We start from the raw sequence: 19,192 nt of genomic DNA, 5'->3' as shown, positions 1-19,192 counted from the left end.
ACACAACAGAGTGCTTTAATTCAGACAAGTTTTCAGTTCTGTTTAACCGCAACAAACATTGGCACTTCTTGTATAATAATTGTTAGATTTTCGCGAAGATTGTTAAAGAATTTTGCGCGTCGACTATAGTTTGACTAAGCAAATCTGCAAAATAAATTGTTCTTATAAAGGTATTGATAACATTTCATCAGCGTCTATTTGCTCCTGGACTAATTCTTTATCATTTTGTATAAAAATGTTTTTTGGAGATGGCGTCTATTTGAGAATATATTCCAGTTTTGCCGAGAATGGATTACAATACTTGTCTTTTGACAAGTAGTTGTTTTGATTAGAACGACAATGCCAAATTGCAGGGGTAGGAATAACACCATCACGAATAGAAAAGCTTCCGTAAAGTTGTTGTCATCACATGATTATCTTGATGACTAAATGTGATGATTAAAATTAATGCGACAAAGAAGTGGCGACATTGTGTAATTCTTACAGAAAGCTGTGAAATAGTTACACATTTAAATGCTATTTACTGATTCATATCAGGGCGTTCCGCAGTCTCGGTATATACTTTTATATGTAGAGATCGTCAAAATTAGTTGTGTTTATCGTATTTCATTGCTAAAATGCACATATCTATATACACACAAAGTATAGTTTCAGAATAATAAAAGTTTCTTCCAATATTAGAAATCGGCACTCCCAAGAAAAGAAAAATAAATATAAATAAGTAGGCTACATGTTTATATCAAACTATCGAAAACAAAACATGTTGAATGAAAATTATTCATGTCTGCAAATAAAAGAAAACCACAAGTCCCGTTCTTACGGTTCTTGTAAACAAAATTATCTTTATAATGGTCAAAATAAACGCCAATCAATTTCCTTAATATATGCACATGACGTCATAATATAAGAAAATATGCGTCAATTTTGACCTGTACAAAGCTAGATGGTATAAATTAACAGAAAATCAACAAAAACTACATAATATTTTCCACGAATAATTCAACCCACAACCCGTGGACTTATTAACATTCACACGGATGCTCGTCGTGTAGGACTATTTGTTTTGGCGTATGTTTTTTGATAAGAAAAAGGCAAATTAACACCGTAAAGCGATGGAATGGCTTCTATATGTCAAATGCAAAGAAAATATTTATCGTCATTGTACGTAATATTATTGAATCTTTTGAAGTACATAATAAGCGTTTTTACAATTTATTTATGTAAGATCGCGGGTAGAGTACAAATGCTGTCAGTACTATATTTGGTAAGTGTCAAATGCGCAAAATATTTGAATTTATTGGCAAAATATTTTGTAAAAAATGAATATATAATAAACAAAATGTTTACATGCTAAAGGCAAACAATACATCATTCATTTGTTCACTTTACCCACAAACAGATGCATGTGAAAAGCAAATATTGTACAGAAAGACAGATAAAAGAATTGTAGATTGAAATAGGCGTTTCTCAAATAGGTAATAAACATTTTTACTTTTATATATTTGATTGAATTTCAACACGCGATGGGATTTTTTTATTCACGCAATAGTTCGGAAACCTAGACACCTATTATTCAAAGTTTATATATAGGTAAGCTGTACCGTGTATCCATGTCATAAAACGTCTAGCCTTAGCCTATCCGAAATAATATAACAATTTTCTTCCTTATTTCTTGCTTACACTTAAAAGGATAGGGATATGGACTTAATACACTCGAACAAAGGCACATTTTGTCTAACACGTCATATTATTCATATAAAAAATAGTCTTTTTTACATTCTTTTAATACTTCTATTTCTTTTTAAGTTTAGATTTATTATTTAACAACATCAAAGTTAGGGATGAGGAGGGGTAGGGGGTGCCTTGCCCAGGTCAAATCGAGGATTGGGTTGGGGCTGTCCATGTGGCATTTTATACAACAATCCAACTGATATAATAGTATATATATGAAAATAAAATCATAGTAAGACGTATAATCATATGTCCTAATTAAGAAAGTTAGTCTAAAATTTAGATTTTGACTTTCAAACTTTATTTTCCAACTTAGGTTTACATCAAGTAAACAACATAAGCATCATTTTCATAGTTATACAGTGGGTAATGGCGGCATATCATATCAACAAATTGCAGTTCAATGGAGAACGACAAACATAATATATATAGCAGTCTGATAAATGTATGTAATACTACAAAGCATATCAAATGGTGATAATGTATGTGTTCTACCAATGTTCCAGCGTAAACAGTTCTTAATAATTACATCGACAAATATACTTAATTTGTTCAGTACAGTTTTGTGCTAGAAAACAATTCTTCCAATTTGAAAAAGTTCGGATTAACATAGTAATAGCGTTTCAAATACTTTTTTCTTTCATTAAAAAATTTTGGCAAATAAAAAGATAGTGAAATTCATCTCCTACATCATTATTACAAAAAAGTACATTTTCTTAACTTAACTATGGAGATATCAAATTATCAGAATTTTTTTACCGTACATAATTATATTCTGCTGTAATTTTATAGTGTGGTTTGAACGGTTACAGTAGCTATGTTTATGAAAATATTTCCGAAAATACATTTTGTCATGTCGAAACTGTAACAAACGGTAAAATTTGTCATTTTGATTTTTTTTTCAATTTCAGATGAAAACGGGACAGAGTAACAGAGAAATGCTACACTGCCCAGACTATATGCCCGTTTTGTAGTTTCCTCGAGTAATTTCTGTCACTTACTGTCAAATAAATGAGTTTAGTCTTCAAGTTTGGAAAACGCAGATTTCGAACTGTAATGAAAATTGTTCGACCCATCATTTACGCAAAAACTGATATCAGGTATCCCAAACATTATAGTTACGAATAACAACGTTTCAGGTGATGGGGATTCTTGAATTACTAAGAAGTTAATTTACCTAACCCTCTTATACCATCCCTGTAATCAGGCTTTAATAGCCCCTATTTGACAAAGGAAAACGAAAAGGATAAATCCGTGCCGGTTGTTATTGCTTTCATATCTGAATATATTACTGGGTTATTAAATGATAGGTTACGATAGTAACCTAGGTCTTTAAAGTAAAGTGAATTAAGCCTTATTTATTTTGTTGAACCTAATGGAATTTAAAATTTCGGTGCACCATAAAGACTTTTAATGCTTGTTTATCTACATATATCGTGGACTCCTAATTCCCCCTCTTCATTTTCTTTCAGGGTTGTAATACCGCATTACGTCACAGAGAATGTAACAAAATCTGAACCGACGATGCAGCGATTAGCGAGGACCATGTTTATGTAGGAATATAGAGCCAAATCCTTTGCAAACAAGCAACGCAGCAGAAATGGAGAGGGGATGCAAACATAACAGGTGGTTGTTGAATGGCGAACATTCATTAACTTCACCTACAAAGCCTCTGGGCTTATTATACACTGTTGACACTAATCTAGAACTAACATGTAAACTCCAGTGCCCGGCAGCATATAAGAAGCAAACATGTCTACAAATGCTTTTCAATAGTTAAAGTAATTAAAACTTAAGTCTGTCACCTCTGCAAATTACGACTAAGATAACCTATCCTAAATCTATCGAAAGTACATTCTAGCTGGAACCAAGCCTCCAAACTAAACAATACTGATAATTTTTTACATAGTTAAAATGTTTATTATCAATTCTTGCGCATATTTCAGCTGCTCTGTCTCAGAGTAATTTACGAAGTAGACAGGCTTTTATTTGGCATGCTGTAATATCGCACTTAGCTCAATAGGGAGAGCGAAAATCTACTGATCGTGGGGCCACGAGTTCGATCCTCGGGTGAGGCGTATTTTCCTCGTGACAATTTGATACTAGACATTGTGACAGGGGTCATTTCGTCCTCCACCTCTGAATCATGTGTAGAAATTGGCAGTTACTTGCGGAGAACAGATTTGTACTGTTACAGAATCTAAGAACATTAGATTAACTGTCCGCCGTTACATAGTCGAAATATTATTGAAAACACGGCGTAAACACAAAACGAAACAAACAAAAAATCCCCTTCGAATTCTCGTATCGGTATACATGTAATTAAATTATTATGGACAGTGATCAACAGGTATAGATCTTCATAAACTTTGAGATACTATGAAGTTTGACTATAAAAAATATAATGTCTTAAGTCTTTTTGTTGCACTCATTTTTTACACATAGAGTTTCAGTCACGAAGTGCTAATTTTCTAACACACCGGGAATATTATCTCGCGTCTCTGGCGTCAATTTACGTAACGTGACAACTTACGCGATAAATGACTTACACTTTTGGTGAGAGACATTGCAGCTTTTGAATCTGAGCAGACATTAGAAGATGGTGTGTTGATAGGTCTTGTCAAAGCTATACCAGTTTGTCACCATGGTTACACTACTAATTTTTCATTTAGCAGTTTCTGCAAGATACCTATAACAGCTCATTGACGCAAACATTAATTCGCACTTATTTGAGATACACACTTGGTGTATATATTGACTAAGGTGAGGGATAGGTTAAGCGTAGGTTTATAGTGTACATTCAGTGCATGTGTACGTTCAGTGCAGGTGAATTAATGCAATCCTATAAGCATTCTATGTGGTTCAGTGGTAACACTGGCTGGCTGCGAAATCTGGGCTCATCAGTTCCAGCCAATGCTCTTTTAACTAAATCACTACCGTTCAAATCAAAGTCTTCGCGTTTTGGCGCTTTATATATAGCACGCTAAAGAACCATGTTATTCTGGCGTATGCATCCCACAACTAAAATTAGTAACAGTCTTCTGGATGAGTCGCTCATGTGACATTAAATAAGCTTAAAATCTTACTTAGATATATACGAGTTGTCATCTAGGTATTTCTGCTAATTCGGAGAGTCTCCATTGCATGCACAATATTCAGACTCGTGTATAATTTCATCTAAACAGGGTGGATAATCATGGCCAAGTACGAAACTCGCGAGTTCGAAAAACAATCTGTATATTTATTCATACGCATACGAACCGTAATGTAATTTGGCTTTGGCGTCAGTGGAAGAGATATGACATCTCTTTCCGATGATCTCAAGAACTGCATACAGTCGGTGTATTGGAATTCCTTTCTTTTAATTTCTATTTGAAGAAGACAATATACATGTGAGATAAATACACAGCCACACAAGATGCTTCAAAAAATTGCCGAAAACTTACCTTTGATGTGACCTAATATCTATTTGATCAGAAAACAGTGATGGCAATTTGATTGCGATGTCCCTACATCAATTTCTTGTCATCTCGTATTTACATAGATAATGAATATTTGACTTATATCAAATATACCGTTAAAAGCAAACACGCAGTTGTAGCTTTTAGGAATGTATCTATTTCAATATTTGTACTAGCATTTTCATGTTTGACTTCTCTTGTAAATGATGTTTGACTATCGATGTGATCGGAAATTTGAAAGCGATCGATGATGTAAGAGATGAAATAGATTTTACATTATCTAGGCCTTTCCCTCGAGAAAATTCCAATGTTCCTCAGGTGATGCGTGTGATTTTGACATTTTTACACTCCGCAATTTATTTCTCCATGTAAGCTCTCTATAATAAAATAAAATAAATTACAATTTGTGTAACAGTACCGGCGTATTTAATGGTACAACAGTATAATAAGGATTTTTGTATGCTCTGTTCTGTTCTGTTCAGTTCAGCTACAATGGTATGGAAATTCCAAGCTAAGGTCAATCCTTTTTTTGTCCTTTTAATTTCTTTGTAAATCTTTAATTTAAATCAAGTGATGTACAAAATCCGTTGTTTTCAATGAATAACACCAGTTATGTTGTTAATAAAATATATAGAGCTCTAATTCTATGAAATATTACAATATTGACAAGTTTTTCCACGTATAAAACAAGTGCATCGACAACGGAGAATTCTGAAGACCACTTTGCATAAAAAATATATTGCAGACTCAGCACATGAGCGTCGTACTCCCAGTTACTTGAATCGTAGGAACCCGCTGCAAACTAATCAAATATTTAAGACCCGTTTTCAATACATAAATAATTTATTAACTTTATTTAGTTTAAAATACGATAGAATAAAGGATTATCGCAGTGTGCATGTAAATATTTTATAAAAGAGAAAATGAAGCTATGCAAACAAGTAATGGCCGGGATAGGTTATTGAACTGCAAATGAGCCGCACCATGAGAAAACCAACATAGTGCATTTGCGACCAGCGTGGATCCAGACCAGCCTGTGCATCCGCGCAGTCTGGTCAAGGCCCATGCTGTTCGCTAACGGTTTCTTTAATTGCAGTAGGCTTTGAAAGCGAACAGCATGGATCTTGACCAGACTGCGCGGATGCACAGGCCGGTCTGGATCCATGCTGGTCGCAAATGCACTATGTTGGTGTTCGCATGGTGCGGCTCAAATTCTTTACTTTTGGGTCTTAGGGATTTAAATTGAGTCTAGTTTTTGTTTAAATTTTATTGTGGGTGTGTTTTTGACATTTTAGTAAAAAAAAATGAGACAGAAGTTTGCATTTAGTGAAATAAAACTTAGTTTCAATATGAATAGTAATACAATGTCACAGCCGTGTAACTGATGTGATTTTGCAGTGGACATATTTAGCAAGACGAATCTCTCTTAAACGAACATTGGCCCTACTTTGCTCGTCATTTATGTCAGTTTAAGAATAATTTTTAAAATGAAGTAAGGATTTGTACCATGCTTAAAATGGGTCTGGCTACGAGTGACAGCTTTGTGACCACTGTCAATGCAGGGAATGATACTAATGGTCCATACGGTCTGTTGAGCCTTATGCTATTTTCTCATTCTTAAAAAAATGAGTACGGATGAATATATTTTAATCAGTGAAGCGGATTTCCCGTCGAAAAAATGCACGGATAGTGTTTTGCGTCCTTAGAATAAAATTGAAAACGTCGACTTTGGAAGGAGCCATGTAGGCGTAATATATCTATTCCTTGCTATACAGTTCTGTGTGTTTTCAAGTGCAAAGTCAATAACAAGCGGTTTCCTCTCTAAGTGTAGAAGGTGATGAGTTTGATCGCTTTTTCGACCGCCGGTCACAGAGATGTTTTGGAAGGCCTATGAGTAAATATATTACGCTGGTGTCAATTCATTGCGTTTAAAGTGTTGTAGGTGCACTTGGCGATTTTAGCCACTATTCAGATTTTAATGTCCAAAACGTTTACGTTCCATGAGATATGAATATTTTCAAATAAATGGGATAGCCCTATGGTGCAGACTACAATTATACATGGGATTCGTTTGTGAGACCCAGCAAAGAAGAACTTAAAACGAAATAAAGTAACCGTACGCTAGAATTATACATGTGTAAAAACATTATTTCTATAGGGAACATTGACCCGATCAGTTCATGAACCCTAGAAAAATCGGGACAGCTGACCTGAACAGTAACACATGCTACAGGTGTCTGTTCAGCTATTTAAATTCAGGGCTCTCGGGGTTTATTGTATGTGCCCTTCATACCCAGATTCGTTAGCAATCTATCGGTATTCAGCGACTTTGGGCTATAAATTCGGCAGATGTTGAAACTAGCAATATTCAACAGGGCCGATTGTTCCAAATTTCAAATTAAATACTGTGAATGGGTATGATTTGCCACGCGACCGACGTACGACATCAATATCCCCACAAATGGTCATTTAAAAACAACTGTCTACTACAGATGGGAGAAGACTATAGTAGACAAGGGTGACTGGCCATTGATGACCTATTGCAATCCATTCACCGTTGTTTTTTACATTTGAAAAGGTACATCAGTTGATGGCCCTTTCATTTACTCATTACAACTTGACTATAACTTTCTACGGCTTTAGATGTAGGAAGATTAAACGATAGCAGAGACACGGGTGGGTACGGGGAATAGAAAGAAGATTACCTACATTGCCCGGAAACATCGACGAGAAGCTATATCATATAGGCCTATGGACACAATATATCGTATGCGCTATAGATGCACAATATAGACGCACAAGTTCGTATACACTATACAGACATAATCACTCTAAATAGAAAAAAAATCATTAATCGTGTTTATTCTATCTGTTAGGCCTTCTTCAATCATCCAAATACTTCCAATACTACATACACTTATTGAATGGATTGCCGGCAAGTAGTTAAAACTATTGCCCGAAGTCCGAATGACTTAGGGTAAATAGTTCTAACTATTGACCGGCAAGCCTTTCAATAGGTCTATATCTATAATCTATTACATGAAATGTGGTCAGCAATAAAGTTTCAGTTTAATTCAGTGTTGAACTATAGAACGGTCAATAGCTCAAACTACAGACTGGCGATTTATGTAAAGAATCGTATAATAATGTATAATTGAGCCGCACTATGAGAAAACCAACATACTGCATTTGCAACCAGCATGAATCTAGACCAGCCTGCGCATCCGCGCAGTCTGGTCAGGATCCATGCCGGTCGTTTACAGTTTCTCTAATTGCAACAGGCTTTGAAAGCGAACAGCATGGATCCTGACCAGACTGCGCGGATGCGCAGGCTGGTCTGGATCCATGCCGGTCGCAAACGCACTATGTTGGTTTTCTCAAGGTGCGGCTCATTTGTTAAAATGAGCTGTCTGGTTATTTCTGTGACTGGTACACATAATTATTCAGTTCAGAACATTGTCTCGTATTTCCATTGTCATTGCTGCTTGACTTGTTTGTATATTTGCATGTATAATGTTTGAATTCTTAAATTCATTGATCGAAGGATTTCTAGGACAGCACTTTGCAGGCGACAGTTTTAACTTGAAAATCTGTATTCATTACGTGGAAGCGAATCTTTTATGGCATGACAGCAGTAAGTTTGGTCTAAGACTTCATTATCACCTAAAATGCGAGACAGGAAGACTGGTTTCCAGGAAATTTCAGAAACCGGATACCAGGAGAGGTTTAATATTCTAAATTGGCTTTCAAGTCAATAATTAGCAATTACTTTCCATTGTCGTACATATGGAGGTGACCAACCCATTTCTCCGTATAACGCTGCTACTGGCGTATACCTACCAACGCCTAAGAAAAACCTCATTGCCCTGTTTTGTACCGCTTCGATGCATTCGAAGGATTTAGTTCCCCAAAGAGAAGCCCCATACGCTATAACAGGCCAAACAACTGCATCGTACATTTTTGTATACACATTATAAGGTACACCCCCTATATGCTTGCATTTAGCAATCATAAGGCCTAAGGCACGACTAGCACTCTGGGCGACCACCTTAGCTGTAATTTGAAAATCTAAGTGTTCATGAAGAACTAAACCTAAATATTTGTACCTATCAGTGTACTTCAAAATATAATTGCCACATGTAAATACATATTCAGATCTAATAAAAGACTGTGGGCGAAAGTGCACAATATTGCTCTTTTCTACATTTATAAACATATCATTCTGGGAACACCACTCATTTAAGGCATTTAACAGTAACTGCAAATTCTGTTCATTATCGGCAATCAAAACAATATCATCTGCATACAACAAAATGCAAATCTTGTCGTTATCTATATCAATACCAATGTTAAATGATTTTAAATACAATGCTAGGTCATTGATATACATATTAAATAGGAAGGGCGATAAAATACAGCCCTGTCTTAAACCGGAGTTTACAGAAAACCAATCTGTTTTGTGTCTATTTATTTTTACACAAGAAAAAACATGACGAGAAAGTTGGTTACTTATTCCTTATTCCTTATTCCTTTTTCGAATAAGGAATAAGTAACTAGGTACTTTTTGTTACTTATTCCTTATTCAAATGCGAATAAGTAACAGACACATTAACACCAGATAAAGTCTCATCTCCTACAAAAACGTGTTCTGAACACATCTCATATCTATTTCGCCAAGCAATGATAAAAGTCGAAATAAGGAATAAGTACCTGGATTCATTTTTGTTACTTATCACCTTATTCAAAACGCGAATAAGTAAACACAACACATTTACAACAAAATAAAGTGTAATCCGCTTTCACAATTTTCTCCAGCTGATTTAATATTTCTACTTTAATACCTACAAACGTGTTCTGAATACATTCATAATTGTTTTCTCCCGAGAAATGAAAAAACTCGCATAAGGAATAAGTAACTGATTCATTTTGTTACAATTAATTCCTTATTCAAACGCGAATAAGTAACAGACAAATTAACAACCAAAAAAAAGTCTCATCGCGATCACTATTTTTTCAACATGACTTAATAACTCAACTATAAGACCTACAAAAATGTGTTCTGAACACAATGCATGTCTTTTCTTTTTCGCCAGAAATAATATTAAGTCTAATAAGAAATCAGTAACTAATTCAAATTGTACTTCTTCCTTATTCCATAATCAACGCAAAAGAATAGAGAATAAACACCAGAATAAGTCCTCATCACGTTCCCCCATATTTCAAAATGAATTAAAACCCACTATTTTCAACCTATACAAAAACGTGTCCGAAGTCACATGACATTTTCTATCATCATAAAATTGCAGAATTCGAATAATTAGAACTGAAAAAGTAAAAGAATTGAATGAACTTAAATAACACCTCTTCTCGATCATCATTTCTTCAACTTGATTTTAAATCTCACAATAAACACCTACAAACGTGTCTGAACACATATCATATCGTTTTCGCGGCGAGAACTGATATATGTCGAATAAGGGCATAAGAAACTGGATTCAAATGTTACTTATTCCATATACACACGCGAATAAGTAACAGACAAATTAACCGCAAAAAAATGTTCTCATCGCGTTCATTTTTTCTTCACATCATTTAATTACTCACTATAAGACCTACAAAACGAGTTCTGAACACATGTCATGTCATTTCACGCCAGAAATATTATAAGTCGAATAAGGAATAAGTAACTAGTTTCATTTTGTTACTTTATTCCTTCTTCCTTATTCTACGCGAATAAGTAACAGAGAAATAAACTCCAGATTAAGTCTCACACGTTCACAATTTTTTCAATGATGATTAGTAACACATTTTTCAACCAACAAAACGTGTTCCGAACCTTGACATTTTTCCCTTTCATCAGAAAAGCAGAAGTCTAATTAATTAAGAACTGGAAAAAGAAAAGATGAATGAACTTAAGATAACACCTCAACGCGTTCATCATTCCTTCAACTTGATTTTATTACTCACTATAACAACACCTACGAAACGTGTTCTGAACACATTATCATATCGTTTTCGCCGAGAACTGAATATGTCGAATAAGGAATAAGTAACTGGATTCATTTTGTTACTTATTCCTTATTCAACGCAAGAAGTAACAGACTAATCAATACCAATATAAATGTGACACCTCGTTCCCAATTTCTTCAACATGATTTAAATACTCACTGTTAAACCTACAAAACTGTTCTGAACACATGTCATATCTTTTTCGCCGAGAAATGAATAAAATTCGAATAAGAATAAGTAACTGAATTCATTTAGTTACCTATTCCCTTATTCAAGACTCGAATAAGTTAACAGAGAAATAAACACCTAGATTAAGTCTCATCACTTCACCATTTTTTCAACATGATATAGAAACCTCACTTTTCAACCTACAAAACGTGTTCCGAACACTTGACATTTTTCTTCATCAGAAAATTGCAGAAGTCGAATATTAGAACAGGAAAAGTAAAAGATGAAATGAATAAGATAACACCTCATCTCGTTTCATCATTTCTTCAACTTGATTTTATAACACAACTATAACACCTACAAAATGGTGCTCTGAACACATGTCATATCGTTTCCCGCCGAGAATGATAACTCGAATAAGGAATAAGTAACTGATTCTTTTGTTACTTTATCTTTATTCAACGCGAATAAAGTAACATACAATTTTACATCACAGTATAAAGTGTCCATCGCTTTCACTAATTCTTCTGCATGATTTAATTAATCACTTTAAGAACCTCGCATACTACACTGTATTTAAGTCCCATGTCATATTGTTCTCCTCCGAGAATGAGAAAACTCGATAAGGAAAAGTAACGTTTCATTTTGTTACTTATTCCTTATACAAAGCGAATAGGTAACAAAGAAATTAACATACTAATTAATATCCACTCCCAACTTAAATGTCTGAATATTTCAATTTATCTTAACAATTTCTGATTCAGAGGGTTTAATGATGGCGTTAAACTTATAAATAACATGGAATGCCGAGAGTATTACAGATAGCGACTTTACATTGCCTTTAATAGCCCTAATCAAATTTACTAGCACAAACCTTCATCACGGTGAGCTTTTGAACAATGAAAGAACACAGGTTCAGTTATAATCTTTATGGTTTTCATTGCAATGAGAAATAACAGATTGCTTCAAGTAAAAGATACAATTGATAGAGTACTAAAATCTTATTTGAAACTGAATGCTTAGGAAATTGAATGGCCCTTGGTGAAGTAAGTATAGCAAATAACCTATGAAAGTTACTTAATCTAACACTTTGAAAAGAAACAATTAGCATTTCATACTGTAGTTTATCATAAGAGATATTTAAAGGCCCATAATAACTCGAATGTAATAATTCACAAGTACATTTATTTAACCAAAAAGGTTATCTTTCGACAAAATTAGCGTTTATTGCTCAGAAAATAATCACGTGTTACTTTTTAACTATGAAATTGTAACAACAGAAATATAGGACAGTATCTTTTCACTGATATTTATTACAAAAAAAAGAAGATGAAATGTCTTCCGTTTTCCAATGTAGAAACCAGTAAAATGCCACAAAAATTATGGTAACATTTATCAATAGTAAAATAAAAACATAGTTTTATCTTAAACTATTAACAACAAATCATGTTCAGTAATTTCATTCTAAGTTATATGGACCTTTAAAAAAGAAAACATTCATTGTTTAGATAATAAGAAAGAGCACTGCCTCAATCGGAATCCATACCGACTCAACTCAATCCCAATACCATATGAAAAGAACTGTCCTAATAATGGCAAGGACCGGCAGTCATTTCAGGATTTAGTTTTCCTACTTTTGCATAACTAAGGCAAAAACAAATGTCATGCCATTTCACCTTTGTTTTTTAATAAAAATAAAACAATTTTCATCAAACAAGTTTCAAGCTTTGCATAATCCATTTTTTGTACACTATTGAAATATTTACGAACGTCCTGCGGCGGACTTAAGTCACCTAACAAAGTTAAGTCACATAATAAGAATTAAGGGAATTGATTAGATATTGTCTCTGGTAACAACATAAGCACTAACTTCGTATTAAAGCATGGACAGACACGATGAATAGAAAAACCAATCAAAAACCCTCTGGTAAAACAGGGAGAGACAAATACTAATTTTATTAGATTTATTGTACACGTATTAATTAAAATAAAAACATCAACGAAAATACTGTCTGCCAACAGTCTAAGCAAATACCTTTTGTTTCAAGAATTTTTGAATAAAAACAAAAAAATATAATTACCCTCTGTTAGAAATAACAAAAAGTATAAATTTATTTAAAAACACTCACTCCGAAAAAAAATAATAAACATTCCCAATATCAGACGTCTATAAAATTATTGGACCTGTTTTGGCCATGATTAGTAAAATGATAAAAAACAAAATGGTCCAAGATAAGGTCAATAAATAACAGATGAATTACCACAAGATGATGAATTCCTTCCCAAATCGAACATACTCAATGTAAGTATGATTGAGTACCTATAACAAGTCATATAAATTGTTCTGAAACATATTCTGAATCAAATCAAATCCGTACGTACCTTAATTATTATTTGAGCACGAATAAGTAAAACATATACAAGCACCTGACGCAGTGCCAAAATCTTATTTCAGCATGATTGAACTAACCCTCAACAAGTCCTCTAAACCCGAGATTTTGAACATGTCTGAAATTATATTGAACCCGCACGTTTACTTGGTTTACTTATTCGGCCGCGAAAAGTAACAGAAGACTTACCCAAGACGAAGTCGCAAATCGACAAACTTATGTCGATTGTGATGTGGGTAAGCTATAACAAGTCTATAAATTTGATCTGAACATGTCTGAATTAAATTAAACCCATACGTTTACTTATTACTTTATTTGTGACAAATAAGTTAAATATGCACTAGCACTATATGCAGATAGGGAAATCTTATGTTCAGCATGATTGACTAGCTCTCAGCAAGTCCCTATAAAAACCGATTTTGAACATGTCTGAAATATGTTGAACCCGCAAACGTTACTTGTCACTAATTTCGGTTGCCGCGAATAATAACAGAAAGAATTGACCACAAGCTGAAGTCGCAATCGAACAAACTCATGTCGAGATGATTGAGTAAGCTATAACAAGTCACACAAATTTGGTTCGGAACATGTCTGAATTATATTAAACCCCATACGATTACATATTACTTATTTGTGCACAAACAAGTAAATCATGCACTAGCACTAGATGCAGTGGGCCAAATCTTATGTTACAGCATGATTGCACTAGCGTCTCACAAGTCCCTATAAAACCTATTTGTGAACATGTCTAAATTAATATTGAACCCGCAACGTTACTTGTTACTTATTCGGCTGCGAATAAGTACAGAAGAATAACCACAAGATGAAGTCGCAAATCGACAAAACTTATATCGATTGTGATTGGGTAAGCTAATAACTAGTCAAATAAATTTGATTCTGAACATGTGCTGAATTATATATAAACCACCTACGTTACCATTACTTATTTTGTGCACACATAAGTAAAACAGCACTAGCACTAGATATAGTTTCCAAATCTTTATGTTCAGCACGTATTACTAGCTCACAACACAATCATAAAAAACCGATGTTGAACATGTCTGAATTATATTGAACCCCCACTTACTTTTTAACTTTTTCGCCGCGAAAAAGTAACAGAAAATACTCAAGATGAAGTCAACGCAAATTCGAACATAATTATGTCGAGTGTCAAAGAGTAATCTAATACAAGTCATATAAATATGGTTCTGAACATGTCTGAATTATATAAAACCCTACGTTTACTTATTAACTAAATTGTTACCGAATAAGTAAAATATGCACTAGCCAAGATGCAGTGCCCAATCTTATGTTATCAGCCTGAATGACTAGCTCTCAATAAGTCCTATAAAACCGATTTTGAACATGTCTGATTATCTGAACCCGCACGTTTTAACTAGTTACTTATACGTCCGCGAATAAGTAACAAAGAATTACTACCACAAGATGCAGTCGCAAATCGAACAAACTTATGTCGAGTGTCCATTGAGGAACTATAAGCAAGTCAAAAAATTTGGTTCTGAACATGCCAAATATATTAACCCGTACGTTACTTATTATTTATTTGTGAACGAAATAAGGTAAAATAACACTAGCACTAGAGCGGTGCCAAATTCTTATGTTCAGCATGATTGCCTAGCTCTCCCCAAACCAAGTCCTATAAAACCGATTTTGAACATGTCCTGAATATATAGAACCCGCAACGTTACTTGTTCGTAATCTGCTTCGAATAAGTATCCGCGAAGAAATTACCACAAGATTAAGTCGCAAATCGAACATACTATTATGTCGAAGAGTTATTTGAGTAGCTATACAAGTCAAATAAATTTTTGTTCTGAACATGTCTGAATTTATATTAAACGCCGTACTTACTTTATTACTTATTAGTTACCGCATCAGTAAAACATGCAACTAGTAACTAGATACAGAGCCAAATATTATGATACAGTCATGATTGACTAACCCCCAACAGTCCTATAAAACCGATTTCGAACATGCCTAAATTATATTGACCCGCACGTTACTTGTTAACTTATTCGGGGTCCGCGATAGTACAGAATAAATTACCACAAGATGAATTCGCAACAACTTCGAACATAATTATGTAGAGTACTTGAGTAACTATAACAAGTCATATAAATTTGGTTCGAACATGTCCTGAATTAAATTAAACCAATTAAGTACTTACTTAATACTTATTTTGTGCACGAATAAGTAAAACATGCACAAGCCTAGATGCAGTGCCAAAACTTATATTCACAGATTTGACTAACCCTCAACAAGTCCTATAAAACAGATTTTGGAACATGTCTGAATTATTATTGAACACAGCACGTTACATAGTTAACTTATTCGGCCGCAATAATAACATAAAATTACTACAAGATGAAGTCGCAAATCGAACATACTTTATGTCGAGTGGGAATGAGTAAGTTATAACAAGTCCAATAAATTGGTCTGAACATGTCTGAATTATATTATACCCATACGTTACTTATTACATAATTGTGCACAAATAAGTAAAATATGCACTAGCACTAGATCAGTGGCCAAATCTTATGATCAGCATATTGGACTAGCTCTCCACAAGTCCTATAAAACGATTTTAGAAATGTCAGAATAATATGAACCCGCACGTTACTTTTACCTATCGGCTGGCAATAAGTAACAAGAATTACCACAAGATGAAGTCGCATGAATCGAACATAACTTAAGTCGAGTGAGATTGAGTAAGCTATTAAAGTCTATAAATTTTGTTCGAACAAGACTGAATTATAAAAAAAACCCATAACGTTACTTATTACTTATTGTGAACGAAATAAGTAAAACATGCATTAGCACTAGATACAGTGCCAAATCTATGTACAGCATGATTGACTAACTCTCAACAAGTCCTATAAACCGATTTCGAACAGGTCTGAATAATATTGAACCCGCCGTTACTGTTACTATATTCGGCCACGAACATATAGTAACAGAAGAATTACCACAAGATGATTTCGCAAATCGAAAACATAATTTATTAGAGTAAGATGTGAGTGACCTAAAACAAGTCACTATAAATTTGTTCTGACATGCTAATAAAATTGAAACCGGTACGTTACTTATAACTTATTTGTGCACGAATAAGTATAAACATGCACTAGCACTAGATGCCAGTGCCCAATTCTTATATTCAGCAATGATTGACTAACTCTCAACAAGTCCCTATAAAACCGATTTTGAACATGTCGAATATATTGAACCCTCACGTTATTGTTACTTATTCGGGGCCGCGAATAAGTAACAGAAGAATTACCACAAGATGAAGTCGCAAATCGAACATACATATGTCGAGAGGAAATGAGTCAGCTATTACAAGTCATATAAATTTGGTTCGAACCTGTCTGAGTTATAATAAACCCATACGATACTTATTACTTATTTGTTGCACAAATAAGTAAAATATGCACTAGCACTAGATGCGGTGCCAAAATCTTATGAACAGCAATATGATGACTAGCTCTCAACAAGTCCTATAAAACCGATTTTGAACATTCTGAATTATATTGAACCGCACGTTTACTTGTTCCTTATTCAGCAAACGCGAATAAGGAACAGAAGAATTACCACAAATGAAGACGCAAATCGAACATACTTATGTCGAGTGTCATTGAGAAAGCTAATACAAAGTCATATAAATTTGGTTCTGACATGTCTGAATAATATTAAACCGTAACGTTACTTATTTACTTTTTGTGAACGAATAAGTCAACATCACTACGCACTAGATAACAGTGCCAAATCATATGTTCTGCATGAATGAACTAACTCCCAACAAGTCCTAAAAAAACCGATTTTGCACATGTCCCGAATTATATTGAACCCAGCACGTTACTTGTTACTTTTTCGGCCCGGCGAATAAGTAACAGAAGAATTACTAACCACAAGATGAAGTTCTCAAATCGAACATACTTATGTCGAGTGTCATTGTGTAAGCTATAGCAATCATATAAATTGTTCAAACAGTCTGAATATATTAAACCCCATACTTACTTATTACTTATTTGTTGAACGAATAAGTAAAATATCACTAGTCACTAGATGGCAAGTGCCAAATCTATATGTTCGCTGATTGACCACTCTCTCAGCAAGTCCTATAAATCCGATTTTTGAACATGTCCGAATATATTGAACCCGCACGTTCCTTGTTTACTTATTTCGTACGGCGCGAATAAGTAACAAAGAAATACCACAAGAGAGTCACAAATCGAACATACTTAATGTCGAGTGTCATTGAGTAACTATAGCAAGTCCTATAAATTTTGGTTCTGAACATGCCAGAATTATATTAAACCCCGAAGTATACTTATTATTTATTTGTGAACGAATAAGTAAAATATGCACTAGCACCAATTCAGTGCCTAATCATTATGTTCAGCATGATTGACTACTCCAACAAGTCCAATAAACCGAATTTGAACATGTCCTAAATTATAATGAACCCCACGTTTACTTTTTACTTATTCGCTGCGAATAAGTTAAACAGAATAATTACCACAAGATGAAGTCGCAGATCGAACATACTTATGTCGAGTGTGATTGAGTAAGCTATTACAAGTCATAATAAATTTTGTTCTGAACGTCAGAATTATATTAAACCCGTACGTTATACTTATTACTTATTTGAGAACGAATAAGTAAAACATGCACTATCACTAGATACCGTGCCAAATCTTATGTTCCAATGGTTGACTACTCCCACAAGTCCTATAAACCGAAATTCGAACATGTCTGAAATATATTTGCATCGCCGCACGTAACTTGTTACTTATTCCGGCCGCGAATAATAACAGAAGAAATCTATCACAAGATAATTCGCAAATCGAACATACTTCTGGTAGATAATGTATTGAGTTAACCTATAACAAGTCATATAAATTTGGTCTTAACATGTCTGAATTATATTACACCCCGACGTTACTTATTACATATTTGTGCACGATTAAGAAATAAACTGCACTCGAACCAATAAATGGCCAAATCTGATGTCCCGCATGTTAAGTAGCCTTTAGCAAGTCGATAAAACCGATTTGAACATGTCTGAATTATATCGAACCCGCATGTTACCTGTTACTACTCGGCCACGAAAAAGTACTATGAAATACCAACCAGAAGAATCGCAAATCGAACACACTTTTATGATCCTGATTAAGAAGCTATAAAAAGTCATAAATTTGGATTAATGAACCTGTACGAATATATTAAAACCCGTACGTTACTTATTATATATTGATGAACGAGTAAGTAAAACATGCACTAGCATCAGATGCAGTGCCAAATCTTATGTTCAGCGTGATTCAGTAGCCTATCTCACAAGTCCTATAAACCAATTTTAGAACATGCCTGAATATATTGAACCCGTACGTTATTTGTTATTTTTTCAAGTATCAG

The 19,192-nt window shown here is 34.2% G+C and overlaps 1 long non-coding RNA gene across 2 annotated transcripts; it reads left to right on the top strand.

Moving 5' to 3' along the window:
- Positions 1–1,019: 1,019 nt before the first annotated feature.
- LOC123553378 (uncharacterized) lies at positions 1,020–4,477 on the top strand. 2 transcript variants are annotated; one of them, XR_006686726.2, is made up of 3 exons: positions 1,020–1,475; positions 2,643–2,831; positions 3,204–4,477. It is a non-coding gene; the product is annotated as an uncharacterized LOC123553378 (long non-coding RNA). The 2 variants fall into 2 exon arrangements; XR_006686727.2 differs by lacking the exon at positions 1,020–1,475 and adding an exon at positions 1,719–2,176.
- The last annotated feature ends 14,715 nt before the right edge of the window (positions 4,478–19,192 follow it).

Source organism: Mercenaria mercenaria, chromosome 4 (genome assembly GCF_021730395.1).
Source record: "Mercenaria mercenaria strain notata chromosome 4, MADL_Memer_1, whole genome shotgun sequence".
Classification (NCBI taxonomy): Eukaryota; Metazoa; Mollusca; class Bivalvia; order Venerida; family Veneridae; genus Mercenaria; species Mercenaria mercenaria.
The sequence above is the reverse complement of the archived record's forward strand: the minus strand, read 5'-3'. Positions and strand labels throughout refer to the sequence as shown.